This window comes from Thalassophryne amazonica, chromosome 18 (assembly GCF_902500255.1).
Source record: "Thalassophryne amazonica chromosome 18, fThaAma1.1, whole genome shotgun sequence".
Lineage (NCBI taxonomy): Eukaryota > Metazoa > Chordata > Actinopteri > Batrachoidiformes > Batrachoididae > Thalassophryne > Thalassophryne amazonica.
The window spans coordinates 38455669-38473732 of NC_047120.1; the positions used below are offsets into that span (position 1 = coordinate 38455669).

Genomic DNA, 18064 nt, shown 5'->3' on the forward strand with positions numbered 1-18064 from the left:
CTAAAAATTTACTGTTGTAGAAAACATAACCAATGACGTTGCACGTTTTAGCTTGCAGTTTCGGCAGCGCTATTATGGTTCCTATGCAAGAAAGATTTAACTCGCACGGATGACCCACGCTGCACCACACACCCAAAATGTTTCTCAACCGATTTACACTGATCTCAGAAATGGCCCAGAAACCCAGAAAAACTCTAAAATCTGCAGATCTGTGGAAAATTTGCATCCCTGTGTTAAAAAACAAAGGCCCAAAAACAAAAATTAACGTTGCAGATTATGAAAGGCATTCCAGAAACGGACAAAAGGAGTAAAATGTGAAGTGTGTGTAAAAATTGGGATTCCAGCAACAATCAAAATCACATTATCAAAGTCCAGAGCCTTAAACGCCACACAAAAGAAAAACTAGAACATAAAACAGTAAGAAATGTTTGACAAAGTTTGACAAAGTTTTAATTCGGCACACAAAATATTCAAATAGAAAAAAATGAACAATTCCACAAACAAACACAGACAAAACTAGTGAGTCCGAAAGGGTGTGGGCTGAAGCAAAACTTATTAGCGCCCACCCCTGCTAGTACAAGTCCAACAATTCTAATCAGTCATATTTACATAAATATAAATTCACTACTACATGTCGACACACAGACATACACATCAATATACTATTCACTTATAATTATATTTATATAGTACCAGATCATAAGAAAGTCAAATCAAGGCACTTTACGCCAGTAAGGACTAACCTTACCAACCCCCAGAGCAAGCACTAGGCAACTGTGGTGAGGAAAAACTCCCTATAAGGAAGAAACCTCAAGCAGACCAGGCTCTTGGGGGTGACCCTCTGCTTGGGCTGTGCCACATATACCTATATACATACGTATATACTTTACAAACATAAATATATACATACATATACACAGTCACTTATATACATATACACCTACCCATATCTATATATCTACATACGCATATACATACCCACACATTCAAATATACAATAAGTCCCACTTATAAATTGAACATTCCATATAAATCAAATTATATTTGCTTCTTTATGATACTTAGACATAATGTTCTTTTTGAGTAGTTTCTTAAATCTCACTAAGGTACTACTCATTCTAACCTCTGTTGAACATTTGTTCCATTTCCTCACCCCAACCACAGACACACAAAAACCCTTTACATTTGTTCTTACTTAAACTATATCTGGATTCCCTCAATCGGAACAGACTCTGGACATGTCTCGGTAAGGCTTGGTTTTTCGCTCAAAATAAAGTTTGAATTGTAATGTAATCGACCAAATCAATGAATTTTAATAAATTTAAAGACACAAATAGAGAATGAGTTGGTTCACGATATTGTTTATTGCAGATGATTCGTATGTCTCGTTTTTGCAAAAGGAATATTGGATTGGTATTTGATTTGTAAGTGTTTCCCATGACTCAACACAATATGTCATATATGGTACCATCAGAGAATTATATAAAGTAAGTAACCCTTCTTGCGGCAGTAGGTCTTTGGCTTTATACAAAATGGCTATAGTTTTTGACAATTTTGAGTTCACATAATTTATATGTGGTTTCCAGCTAAGTTTATTATCAATTATAACACCTAAAAATGTATTCTCTGTTACTAACTCAATTTCATTATTGTTTATAGTTAAATTTTTACATTTGGGTGCCTGTTTATTTCCAAATATAATACATTTAGTTTTCCCAAGGTTGAGTGACAACTTATTAGCGTCAAACCAAACCTTAAATTTTTCCAGTTCTTTCTCCACTATGTCCAGAAGCTGTTCAAGATTTTCACCGCTACAGAACACAGTTGTATCATCCGCAAAAAGGACACATCTCAGTGAACTCGACACCCAACTTATATCATTTATATAGATTATAAACAACAAAGGACCCAGCACTGAGCCCTACGGCACCCCACGTGACATCCCTGAGTTCAGAATTTGTATTATTGAATTGAACATACTGAAATCTGCCTTGTAAATAACTAGCTATCCATTCATATGCCAGACCTCTGATTCCATATTTCTGCAGTTTACTTAATAGTATTCCATGGTTAATTGTGTCAAACGCTTTCTGTAAATAAAAAAAAACACCTATTGTGTATTGTTCATTATCAATTGCAGTTGCTATACTTTCCACAAAGTCCATCAAAGCATGTGATGTAGTTTGAGACCTTCTGAATCCATATTGTTCTTCACAAATGATGTTATGCTTCAGTAAATAATCATTTAATCTTTTAGCAAATATTTTTTCCAAAATTTTGGAAAATTGTGGCAGGAGTGATATAGGTCTATAATTAGAAAATGTGTGTTTGTCACCAGTTTTAAACAGAGGAATTACTTTGGCTATTTTCATTTGAGAAGGAAATTTACCAGTACTTAGTGACATATTGCAAATATAATTGAACAGTTTTACTATACAATCAATAACTTTTTTTAATAAAGCCATATCCAAATTATTAAAATCAGTCGATTTCTTACTTTTTGAACCATGAACCAGATCAAGTATTTCCCTTTCATGAGTACCACCAATGAACATTGAAACAGATTTGTTAAACGTTGAATTATTTACCCAGAAGTTATTAGTTGATGAGTCAATCTTACTGGCAAGATTTTTACCCACATTAACGAAGTATTCATTAAAGTGTTCAGCAATAGACTCGTCATTATCAATCGTGATGTAGTTGTTACTCTGAAAAAATGAAGGATAATCTCTAGTTACTCTATTCTTTTTTACTATTTCATTTAATATGTTCCATGTGTTTTTGATGTTATTTCTATTTTTGACAAGTAACTCATTATAATATGTTTTTTTACTGAGTCTCATGATATTGATTAACTTATTCTTATATGTTTTATACTTACTTTCAGCTTCCTTAGTTCGTAGTTTTATGAATTGTTTATATAGTACGTTTTTCTTTTTACATGCCCTCTGAAGTCCCTTAGTTATCCATGGTTTGTTGCTACATTGATTTCTATATATTTTGTCAACAAATGGACAGTGTTTATTATACAAACTGGAAAAAATGGAAATGAAAGCATCATATGACCTGTCAACATCATCAACAAAAACATCTGACCAATTCTGACTTGATAAATCCTCCCTTAAATTATCAATTGTTTCAGGTGTTACTTTTCTACTCATGAATTTGATATTGCTTTGATACATACAACAACCCTCCAATGCAAAGACTGAGAAAACTGGCAAGTGATCACTGATATCACTGACCAGTAGTCCCCCACTAAGATTACCGGATACAACGTTAGTTAAAATATTGTCAATGAGAGTTGTTGAGTCCATAGTTATTCTGCTAGGATGAATGATGGTTGGAAACAGTCCTAAACAGTACAAGGTGTTTATAAATGAGGTAATTTGTGGATGATTGTGAGGGTTTAAAAAATCTATATTGAAATCTCCACAGACAAATAAATGCTTATTTCTGTTGATTTTGTTGTACATTCCTAAGATAATGTCTTCAAAGGTGTCAATATTTGTCCCAGGAGCTCTGTAAATGCAACTAACAACTATGTTTTTGGAGTTTATAGATGTCATTTCTATGGTAACACATTCCATGATGTTGTCCACTGAAAATGACATGTTGTTAATGAGTTTACAGTTATAATCTGACCTTACAAACAATGCAACGCCTCCGCCCCTTCTCGTCTGCCTATTAACCAGGAACAATTCATAACCATCAAGATATACGAGATCTTTATTATCCTCATTTAACCATGTTTCTGAAATTGCAATAACTGAAAAACGTTTTTTTGGATGTTTTCAAACAATCATTAATAGTGGACAGATTACGAGAAAGACTTCTGCTGTTGAAATGTATAATTGAAAAATTTTCATCATTGATTTTATAATTTTTGAATTGTTCTTCTGTAAAATATTTGCACTGTCTCACAATATTCTCACTGAAAAAGGTATCGGGATCATTTTCAGATTCGAAGGGGTGGTTAGCAGAGTTATTATAATTAAATGTATCTAGACAGAGCTCCTGGGCAGAAATAAACGGATCATTATCCTTAGTCATTATGTCTCTCTTGTCTCCGGGTGTAGATGATGTGGATGAGTGGGTTGCTCCAGTCTGCATCATGGTGCTGTGATGTGTTTGAGTCCTCATACCTATTGTTCATATTTGTCCAGCTCCTCGATGTTCCTTATTGCCATGACTTTTGCTTGTTCTGGTGATCCGTTCAGTTTGATGAATATTTTACAGTTTGAAGTCCATGTGTGCTGGATTTTTCCCTGTTTCTTTAAGAAGCGTGCTTTCCTGGCGATGTCGGCATTCCGTTTGGTGAGATGTTCATTGATGAATACGTTTGTCCCTTTCAGTTTTCTTCCTTGTTTTAACAGTGCTGTTTTGTGTTTTCTGTTGATGAATCTCATGATGACGGTTCGTTTATCACCGTCATTTCTCCGGGGCAGAGGGTGGCACGCTTCAATGTTATTTAAATCCATTTCTATACCTTTAGATAGGAGGAAATCAGCAACCTGTTTTTCCACAGAGCTGACCTCCTGTTCACTGGGCTCCCCTCCGCTCTCATCTGTTACCGCCCGTGCGTAGGACCGTGGTTTGATGTGAAGACCTGTGATGATGACGTCGTTAATTCTGGTGTACTGCTCCAATTCAGCCACTCTATTTTCCAGCTGCACCAGATGCCGGTCTTTCTCGGCGTTCTGGAGCCGTAATGCCTTCACCTCCTCCACCAGATCCATGATTGATTTCTGTTGCTGCTTCACAACAGAAATCTCCTCTGATAGAAAGTCCAGAGATTTTTTTATATCGTCACCTTCCTCCGCTGTCACAACCTTCTTAGGCCCCATGGTCGGCTTATGAGCAGCTTGTCGATCGCCGATGTTAACAGCCTGCGTTGTTTGTCACCGGGATGGATCTGCACTGCGCTGGTGCCGCGCGGCCTCGGTGTTTCCGCGCTGATGGATCCGCGGTGGCTGCATGAGGCCTCGGGGAAGCGGCACTCGTGACGCGCGGCTCTAATGATGCAGCGCGCGGCCTCAGTGAATTCACCACGTTGGGCGGGCCTCGGACGTTGTTGCTGTCCAGTCGCGGGGCTAAGTTGCCGGTTGAGGTGGTATTCCCACTGTCCGGGTTGGCAAACACCGGTGTGGCAGATGGCAACTACAAACACCACCTCTGAAAACTCGGGTACAAACTTTTTGCAGCTCGCTCTGACGACACGCAGCTCTGACTGACTGTGACTGACGCAGCTCCGATGACTGAGCTGAAATGTTAGGATGACATCTGTATATTGTTTGTTAAACATACAGGAAATACAGTTAGCTCCAAAGCAAAGGTACCGTCAAATGGACTGTTGATCATTGAATAAAATATGGCCACTCCCAACCCCTCTGTCTACCAACTTTAAGGTTTCCTGTCTACTACTCTACATAGTGATGTTATTTCTGGTGCTAAAGTCACTGAGACCAAGCAGTTTGTGGCTGTTCAGTCCCCATTGTGTGCATGGAGTGGCATTAAACAAAAAACCTCAAGTGTTCCTGTCACATTTAGTGCAGAGCCGCAGTGAGAGGAAGGTGTGAACAGCATTTGAAAAGCTTCTCTGACTGCTGACTTGCATCCACTTGAAGACTATGCATATGAACCTGTTTGGTCCAATTATTTCTGGAGTGTTACAGGGTGTTTCTGACAGCTCAAGTACCCGCAGCACACAAACAGCAGATTGGAAATGCATCAAGCTTTAACATCCCAGTATTACAGACCCGAGAAAGACAAAATGTAGGACCAGTACGAGACAGAGTTCACATAATCAGCTAGTGAGCTAGCAGCTAATTAACAAAGCCATCATTCTGTTAGCAGATTAGCTTTTCAACTAACTTTGAAAAGCATTAGTGGACCAAGTAGCTTCCCCTTAATGTAGTTCTGCCAACTTTAAGTCAACGAACATTTTTCTGAATGAAGCATAAGGGTTAAAAACATTTGTGATCATAACAGCTTAAAGAGCTGAGGGAGCAGGAGATGAAGTCAGAGTAAATGCATTAATTACTATAGATTAGGAAATTTATTTTCCACATGTATTTGTATTTCTCATTTAGTGAATACTTTGTATCCTGTGAATAAACTGTATGTTGAATGTAACTACTGACTAATTATTTAATCACATTTTGATCATTGTCTGATTTTGGCATGGTCAACCTTTTTGGGGAATCTCCATGTTTATGCTTCAACATACCATATTTTCCAGAGTACAGCCCCTGGCAATAATTATGGACTCACCGGCCTCGGAGGATGTTCATTCAGTTGTTTAATTTTGTAGAAAAAAAGCAGATCACAGACATGACACAAAACTAAAGTCATTTCAAATGGCAACTTTCTGGCTTTAAGAAACACTATAAGAAATCAGGAAAAAAAATTGTGGCAGTCAGTAACGGTTACTTTTTTAGACCAAGCAGAGGGAAAAAAAATATGGACTCACTCAATTCTGAGGAAAAAAAATTATGGAATCATGAAAAAACAAAAGAACGCTCCAACACATCACTAGTATTTTGTTGCACCACCTCTGGCTTTTATAACAGCTTGCAGTCTCTGAGGCATGGACTTGAGTGACAAACAGTACTCTTCATCAATCTGGCTCCAACTTTTGTCTGACTGCTGTTGCCAGATCAGCTTTGCAGGTTGGAGCCTTGTCATGGACCATTTTCTTCAACTTCCAAAGATTTTCAATTGGATTAAGATCCGGACTATTTGCAGGCCATGACATTGACCCTATGTGTCTTTTTGCAAGGAATGTTTTCACAGTTTTTGCTCTATGGCAAGATGCATTATCATCTTGAAAAATTATTTCATCATCCCAAAACATCCTTTCAATTGATGGGATAAGAAAAGTGTCCAAAATATCAACATAAACTTGTGCATTTATTGATGATGTAATGACAGCCATCTCCCCAGTGCCTTTACCTGACATGCAGCCCCATATCATCAATGACTGTGGAAATTTACATGTTCTCTTCAGGCAGTCATCTTTATAAATCTCATTGGAACGGCACCAAACAAAAGTTCCAGCATCATCACCTTGCCCAATGCAGATTCGAGATTCATCACTGAATATGACTTTCATCCAGTCATCCACAGTCCACGATTGCTTTCCTTAGCCCATTGTAACCTTGTTTTTTTCTGTTTAGGTGTTAATGATGGCTTTCATTTAGCTTTTCTGTATGTAAATCCTGTTTCCTTTAGACGGTTTCTTACAGTTCGGTCACAGACGTTGACTCCAGTTTCCTCCCATTCGTTCCTCATTTGTTGTGCATTTTCGATTTTTGAGACATATTGCTTTAAGTTTTCTGTCTTGACACTTTGATGTCTTCCTTGGTCTACCAGTATGTTTGCCTTTAACAACCTTCCCATGCTGTTTGTATTTGGTCCAGAGTTTAGACACAGCGGACTGTGAACAACCAACATCTTTTGCAACATTGCGTGATGATTTACCTTCTTTTAAGAGTTTAATAATCCTCTCCTTTGTTTCAATTGACATCTCGTGTTGGAGCCATGATGATTCATGTCAGTCCACTTGGTGCAACAGCTCTCCAAGGTGTGATCACTCCTTTTTAGACACAGACTAACGAGCAGATCTGATTTGATGCAGGTGTTAGTTTTGGGGATGAAAATTTACAGGGTGATTCCATAATTTATTCCTCAGAATTGAGTGAGTCCATATTTTTTTCCCTCTGCTTGGTCTAAAAAAGTAACCGTTACTGACTGCCACAATTTTTTTTCGTGATTTCTTATAGTGTTTCTTAAAGCCAGAAAGTTGCCATTTGAAATGACTTTAGTTTTGTGTCATGTCTGTGATCTGCCTTTTTTCTACAAAGTTAAACAACTGAATCAACATCGTCCGAGGCCAGTGATTCCATAATTTTTGCCAGGGGTTGTATAAGTAATGGGGTTTTATTTTTTAGTAGTTTGGGAGACCTATACTCAGATGTGTCTCATACACTTAAAAAAAAAAAAAAAAAAAAAAAAAAAAAAAAATCATGCATTCGTCTTTAACAATAATTACAGTAGCTATTTCTCAAGTATTAATGAGCTGATAACAGAGAAAAAAGTTGCAACTTTTACTCCAGTGCAACTTCTATATATGGTTTTTCCTCTTCAAGAGGCCTTACTTAACAGGTGTGACTTATCCTCCGATGCAACTTATATTCTGGAAAATGCGGTAATGAAATTTCAGCTTTTTCTGTTTGTTTCTTTGGAGTGTACAGCTAAAAAACAAAACAGAGAAGCAAAAAAATAAATAAAAAACAAGCCCAAACTAAATTCATACAAAAAAAAAAATATTAGTTAGTCGTAGCTTCAGCTGAATGTTTTAGCAGGTTGCCGATTTAGCATCATCACAGTTTTCAGTTCGTGGGTTAGCGGTTATCAACACTAGCTGTGCCCAACTCTGCAAAAGGTACTGAAAGCCCAAAAGGCTATTTCACCTCAGTACTACAGTGCAACAACACAAATAAATCATTAACCTGGTGTACTGAGCCCTGCTAGACGTGTTTGTGCCCTAAAGGTTTGAAGTCCTATGCAGTACACAAAGGTTTTTGAGATATCCGCTATGACACAGACTCAAAGATACCTGGATCAAACCACACTGTGATCCTGCAGATCCGCTTAGGACATCCCCACAGAGGCAGCTGGGGGACTGAAGCGGAAGTTTAGTCTGGCTGCTGCTTTCAATTATGAACATGCACAAAAACATAACTGTAGAGACAATTATCTGCCAGATGATGAGGAGGCGAGACCAAAGTGAGACGCAAAGGAGAGGGGGTGTGCAGCTGCCAGATCCTCAGAGCTATCAAAGACAGAACGTGATCCACATCCAACCACCAGGGCTCAAGTGATAACAGGCTGCAGGCCCGCGGTTCCTTCTCATGTGTAGATGCTGACGGAAGCCGGCCTTTGAATTCCATATAGAAGCGATTGTGGAGCTAACCTACAAAGTCTGACTGTATAATGGCTGTAGGAGTTGAGTGGCTGCGCACCAGCATAATCCCCTTTGGAGAAGGTTTCACTGACCTCAGACAAAAAGAAAGAACATAAAAACAATAGGAACTGTACCGAAGGTCGAGAGTGATACAGTAACTACACGCCAGGCATTTACTGCATTTACTCAACATGGAAGCGCACACACAGCTGAGCAGCTGCACACAGTTTAATCAATGGGGGGTGGGTTGGGGTAAGGATCAGCTGGTCCTAAACACAACATCTCTCACACAATCTGCAGAGGAAAACCCAGGTGCACAGGCTAAACCCCCCCCAAAAAAGACAACGTCATCACTTGTCAGAACGTCACCTGTTTCCACACTGGAGCTGAACAGCAAACTCAAACATCCACAGTCAGACGGACGAGCGCTCTCAAAAGCGCCCTTCAACACCAACTGTGCACACTCTGTGATCATCCACTGTACAAACACAAAGGCAGATTTACAAAGATTAAGCTTTTCTCAAAACTCAATACAACGATATGCCGATTCTGAGAGGCACACATAATAGTGAAGTCAGAAGAACCAACAGAAGGCACGCAACCTCAAACACCAAAGGCAGACTGAGGTAATGCAAAGCCACTGTTACAATAATGCTGTGAATTTAGGGTTAGCAGTGAAACAACTTTACACTTCCTCTGCTGTGCTTAATCAAAAGACATTCTGCATTGACAATTGGAGACTAAATAATATTGGAGTACTTTACCCTGAACCATAAGGTTCCCGCAGCAAGTTGTACTTTAAAGATACTACTATACATCAATAACAGCCACATCATTGGCAACGTTTACCTTGTTCTACCACTCCCCCCCCACACACACACACACCATTTTATACTGTGCAATATTGGGAGCTGACAAAACATTTCCTTTTGAGCTGACTTATTCACCACCAGTGCAGGTAGCTCAAATGGTTCAGGAACTAGGTTGTCCATATGGAGACCTTTAAAGAACGCTCCATTTTAGGTCAGAATTTTCCAGTTACAACCTCAAGGAAAGAACCCTGAAGTTGAAATTCCAACTGGTCAAATTGCTTGAACCTCAAATATCCTTGGTTCACAATCCAACACGGCTTCTCCAGGCAGCAACCGTAGCAAAAACTGTAGGGTTATTATTTACTTGTTTGTGTTATAGCACTTTTTAAATTTTTGTCCAACTTGATAAAATCGTGCACACAGTACTTTCCTACTGTCGTCTCAGCACATGTTACTATGGCATTTTAATGCATGAAAGACTGCATAATGTGCTGTTCCTCAACAGGTGCTGCTAACATTGGCTAACCTGGTAGATGTTGCTAACGACGACTGACTACACTGCACTACAAAAAGAAAAGTGAACAGCAGTTTGTTAAAACACTATTGTAACTTCTCAGAATCAGAATCACCTTTGTCATTGCACAGCAATCAGCACAACGAAATTTGCTTGTGCATCCTCAAAAACAATGCCCGCCCTCACACACATACTTCAATAAATATTAAGAACATCAGGAGACTTGTTTTTTTGGGGGGTGGGAGCGGGGGGGAGCAAGCTCAGAGACCTCTAAATTACACCATTCCAGTTAGGCATTTGTTTCATATCGCATTATCCTCAACAAACATAACTCATATTGCACTTATCCTATGCTGCACATGTCCCATGCTGCACATATCCCTCTAAAACATCAATTAACATTTAAAATACCCAACTTTAATAAAAACCCTTAAATGGCTAAAAAAAAAAGCAATCCAACATTAATAAATATACCTAAAAGTTAAAAATCGTTAAAAACAAATATTGCACATGCCCCCCCCCCCCCGTTCTAATTAGAAAAATGCAATTGTTCTGACGGGATCTTAGGCATGTCTGTTCAGTTCTGTAACGGCTCAAGGAAAGAAGCTGTTTTTTAGCCTTGTGGTGTCGGCATTGAAGGCCCGATAATGCCTGCTGGATGGAAGCAAAGAAAAAGGTGGTGTGAGGGCTGTGTCCTGCGCTACCTATCCTCTTCTATGGTTGGTTGAATATTTCTGTAGCACTTCATACTCCAAAATCTTGGAGGCGCCCATCTTATTTTTCAAATTATGACGTTATATAGGAGCTGGAACACACTGAGCTCAGGTGTGACTTCATTCCCAGCTGCAATTCACAATTTCAGAGGTAAATACTGCAGAACATGGCATGCCTGTGTCTTTGGAAAAGATACTTGATCTGTATTGTTTCATTCCACTCAGCTGTAAATGCTGAACTGGAGTCATGTCCAGGGAAAGCCGTACAGTCTCATCAACTTCACACAATGGAATCTGGGGATAAGCACCACCACCAATAGGCCTCAGGACCTACACAGGATTTAGTCATTCTTGGCAACATGAGGGCTTATACACCCATGTCAGGTCAGTGTAGTTGCAGTGATTCTATGAACCACCCTGCCCTTCAAAGTTATGAAACTATTTAGTGTTTGATAAGGTATTCTATCAGTGTGGATGTCTTTGAAGGGAAACGTTTGCTCCTTAGTTGTCAGTGACTGCAGTCTTTCAAGCTCCACAAGTACTTGAAACTTCAATGAGCATACTGGCATTTGGCCAAAAAAAAAAAAAAAAAAAAGGGGGGGGGAGTGGTTTAGGAACTACGCTTTGTTGTGGAGAAATGACAAATACTGCCAAGTCCTTCTAAAGATTCTGAGCTTCTGCCATTACATAAAGACCTGTGAAGACCGATGGTTTTAAGATTGTGATGGCAAAAATTAATGAATTAATAGAAGTATCAGACTATGTAAACACACAGCAGCTGTAACTTCAAGTACTAGTTATAATCTCAAAGGTAACTTTCAGAAATTAATGAGTTATAAAATGACAAATGACAAGCTTTCCTTTTATGCAATATTTTTGCAGTCACACCATTTAGTTTTAAAATTGAATAACGTATGTACCTTCAGCTGGTCCCTTGTTCTCACTCTGGGTCACTACAGCAGATCCAAGGTGGATCTGCATGTTGATTTGGCACGTTTTATACTGGATGCCCTTCCTGACGCAACTCCACATTACATGGAGAAATGTGGCAGGGGTAGGGTTTGAACCGGGAACCTTCAGCACTGAAACTAACCGCTTGGTCACCACCCGTGCTAATTTTAAATTTAATAACAAAAATCGAAAAATAAACAAATAAATAAATCGCTGCATTCTACCAGTATTTTTGCCACATGTCGCGGTCTTATAACTGTAAAATCACTGCTGTGGACAAATATATTTTCCTGTCAAGCCACTTAGTCTTAAAACCATAAAAATGACTGCCTTGGCCAAATATCTGTCACACGACTTAGCCTTAAAACCCTAAAATCAGTGCTGTAGCATACCATATTTTTGCACACCACTTATGAAATTACGGCTTATTTTGAAGTCCTATATTGGCCCTGACAGCCACTGGCGCGCCAGTGCTTATCTAAGGATTCGGCAGCGTAACAGGATGAGAGTCTATGACTCCACCTGGATGGGACACAAGTCAGACGCAGACCTGCGAAGGCTGGTACACATTTACAGCAGGGTCAACTGAGAATGGAGATTAAGCATCTCATCTAACTACACAGATGGCATGAGCAGGATTTGAACCCAGGTATACAGATTGCCAGGCCATCTCTTTATCCACAGAGCTATCTGCTCTACAGGTATCAAGCTACTACAAAATGCATTTGCATTGTTTAATGCACAATATAATCTTGAGACTAACAGCAGCCACATCTGCGGAGCTCTACAGTAATAAACGCATAGAGTGATCATTTCTGATTTCGTGTTGGAGCATCAAAGAGCATAGAAATAACCAATTATAAGTTCCTCTCATGTTTTAAACCACAATATGATAGAACATAGAAATGCATTACAATTTTCTTTTCCAGGCACCACTTTTGGAGACTACAGTACTGTGTGTGTGTCCAAAGTGTGGATCACATCTACCTTTCAGCTCTGTGTGCTGGGCTAAAGCCACAGCTCCTTTCAGTCTCTTTATAGCGGTTTGCGCAGGGCTGCTGGCAGTCATTCAGCTGGCACTGTTGCGCTCTTGATTAATGGCCTGAGTGTGGGACAGTGAAGTGCTAAACTGTCCTCATGTTAATCAGCCAATTAATGCTGAGCAGAGCGGCATTACCTCTGCCCTGCCGATAATCAGTCCTTTTGCCTATGACGCTATGGCCAGGATCTGGAAAAGCTTACTGCAGGCCAGAGGCATGATGTACCCTCAATGTTTGGACAGAGAAGAGAGCGAAGCAGTAAAAAAAAAAAAGAAAAAAAAAGGAGGCTAAAGCCTGAAACAAGGAAAAGAAGAAATGCAAAGAAGGGAGAATTATTTTACAGTCTACAATTCATCTCGCACAGCTGATCAAAGGACTTTCTCCTGCTTCAATTACACATGAATAGAACATCTCTTCATTTTTGGCACACTACTCAAGACAGATGAGTGCTGTCTATTTCTGTTCTGCAAAGCAGACGGCTTTGAGGCGCTTTGGCGTGGTGAACTGGCAGGAATATGCACAGTATTTTTCTAGAAATGATGACACAAGTTCAATATTTATGCTTTTGTGTCAGATCATATCACCACTTTCATCATTTGCGCCGTGTTGAGACCATACTGCAGTGCCTCCTAGTGTGAGGGAGGACTCTGGTTACACACAGTGGGGAGGGATGACAGCACATCTTTAAAGTCTTGTCTTTCAAAAAAGCACAGATTGCATTACAGGCCCTGTTTGTTCAACATGACAGAAAGACCGCTTATGACCTCATGCCTCTATTGTAAATGTTACCACTTCAGGAAAAATGTCTGCCATGCTAGTAAAATGATAGAACAGAAGTCAGAACTGTAGACAGAATATTTATCATAACTAGTAGAAATTATATTGGCATAATTTGTCACAATAATGTCAGCATTGGTCATTGGTTGGAAAACTGGCCTGCAAAGATAGGTTTTAACCACACAACTTATTAGTACTGGTGCCAAGATCACACAGGCCTTTTGAGTTACACAACAGCAGCAAAAAAGACCAATTTTCCAGTGCTTTCATTATGGAATACATTTACACACTGTACCATGCTGGCTTTTCATCATATCTATCTTTAGTGGGTAAACACTGTACAACTTGCTGACTTCTTCACCATTGGAGTCTGTAGCAGTGCATTCCCTCAAGATAAAACAAGATGACAACCCCTCAATATTTTATTTGTTAACAGTAAAACCATGAAGTCTGCTCTCATGTGGACAGGAAGCAAAAGGATTATATGATCAAATTTCCCCATCTTGGTAAAAACTAGCATCCTTGTTCTGACGTTTTCATGTACTACCACATGTTAAACCAGAAAACAAAACATTACAGCAGTCAATTCTGAAGTACGCAAAACATGAATCAACGTTTCTGTGTCAGCCATACACAGGATCTGACATTGCAATGTTACTCACATTAAAAAGGCCTTTCCAAGACTATCCTCAACTACTGAGTCACACACCAAGAGAGTGTAACATGCTCAAACAAGTGTTTATGTGCAGAACTTATAACAATCTCATTTTTGTCAAAAATCAAAAGTAAAAAATGAGATGACATTTTGATTTTCACTTCAAACAGGTGTCAAGCTTTGCAGTATGAGGCATTGCCTGCAAAAACAGGCATGCACATCTGTGCATCATCAGCATAGTAGTGAAAGTTGAACCAATTCGTATAATTTGACCAACATGCTACATAGCGAGAGAATGAATGGTGGTGGACCAAGAACTGACCCCTGTGTTACCCCATACATCACTGTGGAAATGTCAATGTTTTTTATGGAGGTGGAAAAAAGCAATCTGCCTGACAGCTAAGCAAGACCTCAACCATAAGAGTATTTGACTAGAGATGCCAAAATAATTTTCAGTTCTCTCCAACAGTATACTGAGATCCACTGTATTAAATCAATCAGATCCAACATCATGTTGGCCAAAATGCCCAAGATAACATCCCTTCACAATGCCTGATCAACACTGCATCATCACTAAGGATGCAGGACATCATGATGCAGATATCCTCTTTTTTCTAAACAATTTGTTCTGACATTGTTTTCCAAGTGTGTAGGTCTTAAAAATCATTTGTGGAGTGACAGAATTTTACAGGAAAACTCATTCTGAAGTTGGCTTTCCTTTTGAGAAAAATGCTTCAGCAACTGTCACGGACATTAAGGCAACAATAGACAGATTGTTTTTGACTGATAAAATACAATTTGTTCAACAAAATGATTTTGATTACAATGAAATCTGTTTCAACCAATTACATGAGCATCAACATGTACCGCATGTTCTGGACTATAAGATGCACTGGAGCAGTAGCCGTACCTGTCTACAAGATGCATTAATTTTTGAAAAAATGGCAATACTGCTTCAAGCAACAATATGCAAAACGAATAAGTACCGCTTAGTGAGCAGTTCTGATCACTAAGTGGTGCTGACATTAGTCCTTTAGTAGCCATGTAGCTTCTAAGCTAAAGGGCTAATTAATGTTACTGTATGAAGCACCAAGATTTCAAGCGTAAACTTCTTTTGGCTTCTGAAAAGATGATCATAAGTGAGGTAAACATGCAAGTGATTAAACTTTTGAAAACCTGATGCATTATTTGTTTATAACACAAACATTGTGTTAATGGATAACTAACTGGCTAATTAATTAATGTTAATATACCAGGGAGAAAAAACTCAGAGTAAACCATTTCTTTTGATCAGTGTCTCTGGTCACTGTAATTAAACATTCGAAAACTCTTCTGTGTAACATTTGTAAGAGATCATAGCCTTAGCTTAGCCTTGCGGAATTGCTGATTGCTGATCTTATCGTTACACAAAGTCCAACTAGCCTAAGTGCTGTACCAAGTATCATAAAGACTATATTCCCTCTGTTTATTCAAGAGTGTGGTGGTTCAGTTTGAGAGCATGATTTATTAAATGCACTCATTCTACAGCAAATAACGCCTTTCTCAGAGGTTCTTCATCTTCTTGTTTTATGGCAGTTGGTGTCCAGCTTATTGCAATATTGAGGAGAAGCTTGTCACTTTTAGATGATGCCATCTTGTGGCCATTGATAATAATGCAATACTTTTTTTACTATACAAGTTGCTTCAAAGCACAAGCTGCAAGACCTCCCAAAATAGCAACTTATAGTCCAGAAAAATGTCTCAATTATGGCCCATCCCTGCTATGATGCTCTGCTTGACTTCCTATTAAGTCTTTCATACGGTGGGAAACCACATGAGCGGAAACTGGAAACAGAAAACTAGACTGTGTGTGGTAATTTGTTTAAAGAGAAATAAACAGGTCTTTTCTGTCGCCAGTGGGCATCTGCATATAACTGTGAGGGTGTGAGTGACATGACTTGCTGTTTGAAAGCCTCTCAACAGTTTAATGTTGTTTAAAAAAGAAAAAGAGGCATGTGTATGAACAACTGCATGTCTGAGGGATAGTGTTTAGATTCTTCATCCTCAGCTGTGTTTGACTATAAGCAGACAGAAATGTGTGTGTGAGTATTAACTCTCCTCTCACATCATGGGTCCTAAACATCAGCAGGAAGCAAGCAGTTTTGAACTTACAAGTGATCAGCAGCAGACGTATATGAAAGCCCGCACTGTTCATTCAAATGTGACAGCAGCCATCAGCACCTCTGGCAGATTTGTATTTGCAGCAGTAACCCATGTCAAAAAAAATCTCCTGTTCATTGAGACAGGCTCATTCATCAACTCTTTCAAGTCGGAGCAATGAAGACCTCAGAGGAAGACCGTGACACATTGAGTTAACACTCGTGTGCAGTCAGCACCCCCCCTCCTCACCAACACCCCCCAACTGCACTCACTTTAAAGAAATAAATATCTTATTTCTAATTTAACAAGAAAACCACAAGTTCAAGTGGAGATCAGTCAATCTGACATAAAAAAAAAAAACTTCAAAAGGTTGCAGTGCTGTAAAAAGTTTATGCACCAGTTTAGTTTCAATTTTTCTGACAAATTACAAAAATATATATAAAGGCTTGTTCATATTAAACATTCTAAAAACAGAATGAAATTTAAATTGTTTAAAATAATCTCTATAAATAAACTTAAAACCAAGCTTCAGAGGCTGCCACTTACAGTACTGAAGTGTGTGTGGAATCATGGCATTAATTATTCTAAGTCAATACAATACAGAACATGAAACAATTAAATGACAATCAAAAAATACAACAAATATCTATTAAGAAATGGCACAAGTTTGACAACTTTCGCACAGTAACACAAAGCTGCAAAAAAAAAAAAGAGAAGAGCAGTCTGGGACTGTCGTAGTTTATAGCCTAAAGCCACAATTCTATGCTTGTGCTTATTTATTTTTGTATTTTAAAGAAAAACACTTAAAAACCTGGCAACTACAATACACCCAGACCTGTACGTCTGCCAGTCAGTTTAGAATATAAAGAAGTCTGATTTCTTTTTCAAGTTAAAAATTAAAACATGTGAAACCTCAAGGGCACACAAACGTTTTCATAGCACTCTACATGGTTGTTTTCTTTCCCCCCACACTGCAAGTAAAGCAAAAGGAAACGTGAATTTTTCAGTTTTTGTAGTATTTAGTTTGTGTCTTTATCTCTTGCTTGTGGGGAGCCCCCTGGCATGCTGGAACATGGGTCACAGGTCTCACACTGCCTGATGGTTCACCAAGGTAAGGTTGTATGTGAAAACAGCCCGGAGATCCAACAAAGTCAACACACATCACAAAAGCCTTTCATTGTTTCCTAAGAATTGTACTGCCTGCCAGGAGGTTCTGTACACTGGAGTCTAGACGGCTGACAGCACGCACGCAGCCCAACGTGCTGCAGTCCAACACAGTTTGCTTAAAGGACAACCGAGGGGGGAGAACAACATCATGTTGGCAAAGCAGATTTATAGTCGACACCTACAGGCTCTGTCGCCACAATGAAGTAAAACTGGTTATCACACCGGTTGACAAAACATCACTTTACTATCTACACAAAGATTTACAATCACCTCCCTTTTGATTCAAATAGAAAAAGAAACAGCACATGGCTGATATTAAAGAACGGCT

At 39.0% G+C, this 18064-nt stretch overlaps 1 protein-coding gene across 2 annotated transcripts in view; it reads right to left on the reverse strand.

Annotated features, from left to right (window-relative positions):
• Nucleotides 1-18064, reverse strand: part of LOC117530220 (protoheme IX farnesyltransferase, mitochondrial) — an 80932-nt gene that overhangs the window by 30391 nt on the left and 32477 nt on the right. The gene's annotated exons all lie outside the window — the stretch shown is intronic.